General features: G+C 42.7%; 1 protein-coding gene across 4 annotated transcripts in view; it reads left to right on the top strand.

Moving 5' to 3' along the window:
* Positions 1–8100, top strand: part of PTPRN2 (protein tyrosine phosphatase receptor type N2) — an 822430-nt gene that overhangs the window by 117349 nt on the left and 696981 nt on the right. The window lies entirely within an intron of this gene.

Genomic DNA, 8100 nt, shown 5'->3' with positions numbered 1-8100 from the left:
GGAGGGTTCCACCCCCCGCTTAGCCACTGGAGCGACGTCCCTCCGCGGAGCCGACTTCTAAAAGGTCCGATTTTGTGCTCCGCGGCTCTAGCAGTTGCCAGAAGCGGCCGACGGAGGCCCCCTCCCCCGCCGTCTATCCTCCCGAATATCGCCTCGGATTCACTTCTCCGCACGTCCTACCTTCCAGAAAGTGATCGCTTTTCTGTTCAGAGAGTTGCTGCTATTCTTTTCTTCGATCTCCTGTTGAGTTCGTAGGTGTTCAGGATGGTTTGATCCCTATTCAGCTGAATTCCTGGGACCAGACAAAATCCAGGTCTCCTACTCCTCCGCCATCTTGCCTGTAATCGGGAAGATTATTTTCTGAACATTGTCTTTGCCAGTGAGGATGGCACAGGAGAAGGCTGGATACTTGAATGGAGACGGGACCCAAACAAACAGTTAAAAATCCCCATAGACATTCCTATTTGCAGAAATAGGTAAAAAAGTGTAATACAGATTAATAATTATTGAAAGTCATTCAAGAGTGATTTTTTCCTACCTAGTCCTGTTCTCAAATTAAAACTGATTTTTTAAGACCAAAGTTTTATAACAAAAATGTACTTTTTCATTCATTTCCATTTACCCTAAGACAGACTCCCTCTCCACTGTTGTATAAGAGAGTTGGCCATCCTGCACCTGCAGAATAAGGTGCTTGCTAATGAAGTAGTGGCAACTAGGGACAGCATCTCTCTGGGATGCTTCATCACTGTCAGGTAGGGAATCACAGTGACTCTCCGAGGGCTTCAGTGTTGGTACAGTGTCTTGTTGGCACGGCTTGTTTTGAGCAGAAGGTGCTGGCTGGCAAAATCCAAAGGGCAGAGTTTTATGGAAACCTTATTTGTTTTTCCATTCTACAAATAATGTTCTTCATTAAAGAAAAAAATGGAAAGTGCAGAAGAGCAAAAAGAAGACGAGGGATTCATGGTTCTGTCACTTCCTACAACCATTGTTACTTTTGACCTCTTTTTTCCCCTAGTATATTTCCCACACTTGGACATGTTTTATGCATTTATAAGCATAGTTGTTATTAGCATTCTGTCTTGAAATTACGTAGTAAATATTTTCCTATGTTATTTCATGATCTTTCTAAATATACCTTTAACCGAGTAGTTTTGGGCCCTAAAATTAATGGGAAAACACAATCCCCTTTAACTGGAAAAGTCATTCATTGACCATTTTTTAAAAAGATTTATTTATTTGAGAGAGAGAGAGCCAGAGCGAGCATGTGTGTGCACACGCCAGGGGAGGGGCAGAGGGAGAGGGAGAGAGAGAATCTGAAGCCGACTCCCCGCTGAGCAGAGAGCCCAATATGGGGCCCGATCCCGGGACCCAGAGATCACGACCTGAGCTAAAATCACGAGTAGGATGCTTAACTGACTGAGCCACCCAGGGGCCCTCATTCACCATTTTGTGAGGAGACTTTTGTTGAACAAGTATCTAGTGCTAGGCTCCTGAATAATAATGATGGGAAAACACTCTGCTAACTCCACCTTATGGGGGAAGAGGAAAGCTCAGGCTTAGAGTTAAGGGTAGGGAGGAGGAGAGTGAGCTCTAGAGAGAAGTTCTAGGCAAGCATTCGCTCAGTGTTTGTAGTGTGGCTTTCACGGTCCTCACCTGCGGTGTCCAGACAAACCTCCATCGTCAGTAGGGCCACGTTAGGTATGCTGTCCGCCCACCACTATTCACTTTAGAAGAAATGAAATGTGTAGAACAAGTTAATTATGGGAACACTGTTTATAAAAATGTCACCTTCCAGTAGAACTTCCAAAGAATTGATTAATCCAAAGATAATTAGACAGCTCTGGAGCATAAACACACACACACACACACCCCTTTCCAATTCTCTCTTGCAAAGATAGCACTCATATACAAGCTGTAAAATTAGCACACATTCAGAAGACACAGCACAGTGCCACTCAAATACTCTTATACAATTCCTACATAAAATATTAACTCATGTAATCCAGTAGCACATTAAAAGAATACTATGTCAGAACCAACTAGGGGCTCATTCCAAGAATAAAGAATGATTCAATAGTAAGAAGTTAATACAGTTTATCATATTGATGGCTTAAAGGAGAAATACAGGTATTTATTTACAAAAAGATTTGAGAAAATTCAACATCTATTTTTTGATAAAGATTCTTAATAAAGTAGGAATAAATGGAAAATTCCTTAACATGAGAAGTTTTATAGGTAGGTAGAGAAATTGATAGACAAGTGTTAGAACCCAGCATAATGACATGGATTTCAGCATTCATACATGCACACATGTGTGCACAAATGAGTATTAGCTGTCAGCTGTTATTTAGCATAGCTTTGGCACTATCAACCCAGGGGTTCTCACCCTTGCTGCTGGGCATCACCTGGGAGCTTTTAAGAGCTTCCATTGTCTCCATTCTGCCCCAGGTCAATGGAATCAGAATCTCTGGGATTGAGACCACTGTATTAGCAAATCAAATAAATGTGAAAAATATAAGAGGTATAAAACCAAAAGAAAGAGACAATATGATCATTATTTCCAGGTAATATGGTTATATACCTGGAAAACCTAAATGAACCCATTGAATTACTACTGACGGTATTTGGTGGGGTGACTGGTTACACATTTAATGGAGAAATGAGCTTTCCTATCTACCAACAACTAAGGGAAAACATAATGGGAGATGCTTAAACCATTTGGAAATAATCTGAAGAATGTATGTCATGTATGGAATACCCTCTCAAACTCTGCTGAGGGAATTCTGCTTCTGAGTATGGTGACCAGCTTGCAACAGACCAGTTTTACCCTAAAGCTAATATATGTGCTGCCGAAGTGAGCACTACCCTAAAGCTAATAGAAAAGCTGGATAAACAGCAGAAAATTACCTGTGGGAGATACCAGAGAGGTACAAAGATAGCCCAAGGTTGCAGGAAGGGGAACCAGTTCTGGTGACCTGGCGTCGTTGCATTTGCCAATCAATAATCAATCCTGGCAGAGGGAGGGCAAAGGAGAAAGCAGCTGCTGGGGGTTTCAGAGTGGTCATTCAGGGTCTTTCAAGGTGTGAAACCTCTGGGGGACACCCTAGGCTTTTAATCAGGACCTCTGGAGAGCTGGGACTACCTACAGCAGGAGAAAGGATGGATAGTAATAACCCCATCTCCAGCCTGGCCACAGCAGGCTCAGGTAATCTGCCCTGCACTGCTGACTGCCAGAAGTTGAAGAAGAACTCTGTGGGGTAAGATATCAGCTTGAACCTCTTCCCTTTTTCACACACGATATCAGCATGTGGTCAAAATTGCCATGGGTGTTAAGTGACAGGACCAAGAGAGAACAGGCAGATAGCAGAGACAGATGAGGAGGTGGCCCAGGTATTGAAGTCATCAGGCTTTGGCACTGAAATAATGGTGATTAATATATTCAGAACAACAGTTGATAAGTGGAGAATTTCAGAGAAGTACAATATATAAAAAAGAACCACATGGAAATTCCAGCACTGAAGAATGTACTACGTGGATTTAGGAATGTAACCTAGGGGTTTAATAGCAGATTGGACAAAGTGGAAGTGAATGGGAAGTAGGTCAGAAGACCATATCCAGAGAGAGGAAAACATGGAAAAAAATAGAGAGAGAGACATATGGACATTGTAAGGAGGTAACATAGTGTGGATTGAAGTCCACAAAGGGGAGGAGACAGAGAATGGGGAGAAGCAAGTTTGAAGGGATAAAGACTAATAGTTTTCCAAGATGTGTGAGAGACATCAAGCAAAAACTCAAGCATTATGAACCTTAAGAAGAATACACATGCGCGTGTGCGCGCGCACACACACACGGGAATGGTATAGAAAACTTGTTGAAAATGAAAATTTAAAAATAGGGCCTAAAAACAGAAGAGGCACATAACCTCCTAGGTTATAAGACTGCATGGGAGATTGCACTACTGTCCCATGTCTCCCTTTTTACCTGCACACATCCCTATTGCTGAGTAACCTTGTGTGATGGATGGCACTCCTCGCCCATTGTCTTATTCTGGGCTCAGCTTCTGGCTTAGCTTGGCTAGTCCGGTGAGGAGGGAATAATAGAGGTGCTGGTCCTGACACTAGGGGCCGCTCCTGCTCACATGGTGGTCGTTTGAAGTCCGTGGGTTTTGGGGGTGATTCTTTATGCCATTGAGAGCTGACTTCGATAGGTAGGGGCAGCCAGAAGATAATGGAATGCTATCTTTAAAGAACTGAAAGAAGATAACTGCCAACCTAAAATTCTATACCCAGAGAAATTATCTTTAAAAAGACAGTGAAATAACCGGGTAGAAAGTCTGTGGCCATAGAGGGAAACGTGCAGTGGAGAAGGGGTGAAGAGCCGTGTGGAGGAGGTAGACTCACGGACAAATCCAGAATCTCCTCTGAGAGGTATGAGGACGGTCGGATAATTGGCAAGACAGTGTTTCTGGGTTGGAAGGTCTAATATTGTATTATGTCAGTTCTCTCAGAATTACCTTTATGTTTAAGCAATTACAATAAAACCTTAACAAATTCTCTTGGAATTAAGCAAACTAGTTTTAAAGTTCGTGTTGAGAAGTACATATGAGGCTGAACAGGAAAGTGATGAACCCAAGATGTTGTTTGCTGGCTGTGGACTGACCATCCCATGCCACAGTGCTTTATGATGATGGGGTATTCAGACCCGAGTGGTTGTGATCGTAAATAGGCAGACAGATTGAAGGAAAAGAATAGAAAGTCTAGAAATAGACCTGAATGCATATGGGTATTTAGTATATGATAATGATGACATTTTAAATCAGTGGGGGAAAAGATGTATTATTCAGTAATGATTTGGGGACAACTGGCCAGACATTTGGAAAATACAGAGCTGAGTCCCTCCCAAACTCCTTACCCCAAAATAAAATCCAGATGGTTCAAAGATTTAAAGTATAATGGGATTTTATAAGTACTAGAAGAGAACTTGGGGGAATTTTTAATAATTTTGAGAAGGAATAAATCTTTTAAGCAAGATAGAAAACACATTATCTATGAAAATTTAAAATACACATACTTTTAACTCACCAGCCCCACTCCTACAAAATTACGTGATGAATATGCTTAAGTGTATGTGTAAAGAATCAAATGTAAAATGATTCTTTGGAACATTGTAATAGAAAAACCACAAACATCTTAAATATCCTTCAAATTATGGTTCATCCTGAATATGGAACTGTATATGTGTTGATTTAGAAAGACCTCAAGACATTTTGAATGAAAAACGAAGATGCAGAACAGCTGGGATCCATATTAGAAAAAAATGAAATTGGCCCTAATTTCTTTTAGAAAAGTCAAGTCCTATACACTTAAGTGTGAAAGGTAAAACAATAAAGATTTTTATTTTTTTATTTTATTTTTTTTAAGATTTTATTTATTTATTTGACAGAGAGAGACAGCAAGAGAGGGAACACAAGCAGGGGGAGTGGGAGAGGGAGAAGCAGGCTTCCCGCGGAGCAGGGAGCCCGATGCGGGGCTTGATCCCGGGACCCCGGGACCATGACCCGAGCTGAAGGCAGACGCTTAACGACTGAGCCCCCCAGGCGCCCAAAACAATAAAGATTTTTAGATGCAAATACAATGATTTTGTGACCTTAGCCGACAAAGATTTTGAAATAGGACATAAAAATCACTAACCACAAAGGAAAGGATGGATAATTTCAACTATGTTAAAATCACGAACATTTCTTAATTAAAAAGACACTAAAAAGAGTTAAAAAACAAGTAACAGAATGGGAGAAGACATTTTTAAAATTAATTATTTTTGAGAGAGAGGGAGAGAGAGGGAGGAGAGGGAGGGGCAGAGGGATAGAGAGAGAGAGAGAGAGAGAGAGAATCTTAAGCAGATTCCACTCTCAGCACGGGGCCCTAGCAGGGCTCCATCTCACGACCCTGAGATCATGATCTGGGCTGAAATCAAGAGTTGTACACTTAACCGACTGAGCCACCCATTTGCCCCAGGAGAAGACATTTTTAACATTTATCAGCAACAAGTTTCATACTCAAAATATGTAAAGAATCCTAACAAACCATTAAGAAAAGACAGAGACAAGAAAAATTGGCATAATGTTTTAACAGGACCTTCTAAGGAGAAAATCCAGATGATTGAGAAATATATAAGATGGTGTTCTCCCTAATTATGAAATTGGAGAAATTAAATTGAGGCCACATGAAATATGGTAGATCAGCTACTCAACTGGCAAAAACTCAAAGTTTACAACTTTTGGATGTTACTGAGAATTGAGCACAGGAGAACTCAGGCCCAGTGGTGGTGGCATAAACAAGGAGTAAAAAGAAGAAAGATGAGCCCCTCACCCCCCCTTTTGTGTGACCAGTGTGTGTGTGTCCTCCCAGAAGAAGTTCTGAAGGGTGCCAAGAGTCGGCGGGCAGCAACCTGTAGATTGGTTCAGTGGGATAGGAAAAAAATTTATATTTCGTTGTAAATTTTTTTTTTTGCTGTTTTTTCAATGGGAAAAGAAGTCACCTAAGACTTCTACAATACATATTAAAAACATACTTTAAAGTATTTAAATGACATGCAGCCTTCCCAGTGTGTGTCTCACTGGTACAGAGCTGTGTTTTGCCTTCATGTATGAGGGAGAGAGAATGGTGGGGAACGTTCCTCTACGGCAAGGCTGGGGTCTGCACGGTGGGACTGTTTCGGGACATTCTTCTGCACGCTGCTGAGGTTGAACACAGAGAGACAATCTCCTGAAAGTATTTCTGGACCCCCAACTAAGTTTGCTCTTATTGTTACTCTTAGCAAGTGTCCGGAAGCAGTACTTCACAGGTGTGATAAGATTGACATGGACCAAAGGGTGTGCTCGGGGTGCCCATAAGTGCCTGATCTAGACTGCAGGGTCCTGCTTCCTGGGAGAGAGGAAGCTTCCCTCCAGTGTCTGTCTTCTGGTTCTTTTCAGTGCTTAGCACACTGCTGAGTGGTTCTGTCTGTAAGTTCTGCAGTGATCCAGAGTGGTTGTTTTTCCATGTTTTCAGCAAATGAAACAATTCATTAAATAAACTTACTATGTCTGCATGTTCAGCAGACAATAATGAACATTCTTACAACTAAGCAGTAGTTTATATCTAAGTTTCCTTTTAAGGAAGAAAAAATAAAATTCAAAGATATGCTTGAGACTTCATTGTGAGTCCACATGGGAGCCGTATATTTTTCTGCAGGGGTCAGATGTTGCACTACTGAGAAAAGAGGGGTTCTCTTGGTTCCTCTCTGCCTCTCAACAGCGTTTGGTTGCCAATTAATGTAGCACATGTGTGCCGAGCACCCCCTCTTCCTGGCATTTTGTAGGCAGTAGAATTTAGTGTAAGCAGTGGGCTAGGCTTTCTCTGTGATGTGCACGCCAGAGAAAGGAGCTGAGAGGAAGCATGTCATCTACCTGTCTCCTGCCTCCTTTCTCCCCAGGCTTTGCAGTGCTCATGGCCATGTTCTGAGGTCTCCTGGATGCTTCTGAGTCCAGACAGTGACTCGGGTGAGGACCGGTGGCCAGGGAGGTCCTCCCTCCACAGACTGATAGCTGCACCACGGCCACCTGTGAAGCAGCCGCCTGGGGAAACTGCCCCCCGCTGACTTTTCAGCCTGTTTCCCACCTCCTGTCGCCTCTGTCACCTTCCGGACATCCTCTAAATCAGACACGTTTGAGTTTTTGTTTTAGAAAATTTTGAAGCTGGAGACCAGGGAACGTAAGAACACATCACTTGGTCACAGCTGTGTTGGCCTCCCGTCATAGCCGCGGTCAGACATGTGTGTCCCGTGGATGGATATGGGGCTGAGCTGTGGCTGGGACATGAAGGGGAGAGGGCCTGCTGGGCAAGCGCTTCCTCACGCAGAGCCATCCTCCTGGCTGTAGGGTCAGTGACTTTGCCGAGTAAAACTTGCTGCTTTTCAAAGTGAGCACAAATAAGGTTGGTTGGTGGGTGTGAATAAGAGGAAGAAGATGGCAGACATTGCTGCCCGCGCGGTAAAGGCTATTAGAAATGGGGTCGTTCTGGTTTCATATCTGGAGAAGGAAGTGAAAGGGATGCGTGTGGT

Source organism: Callorhinus ursinus, unplaced genomic scaffold (assembly GCF_003265705.2).
Source record: "Callorhinus ursinus isolate GAN/ISIS: 27379988/994484 unplaced genomic scaffold, GSC_fseal_2.0 scaffold99, whole genome shotgun sequence".
NCBI classification, from domain to species: Eukaryota; Metazoa; Chordata; class Mammalia; order Carnivora; family Otariidae; genus Callorhinus; species Callorhinus ursinus.
This window is presented reverse-complemented; position numbering and strand designations above follow the sequence as displayed.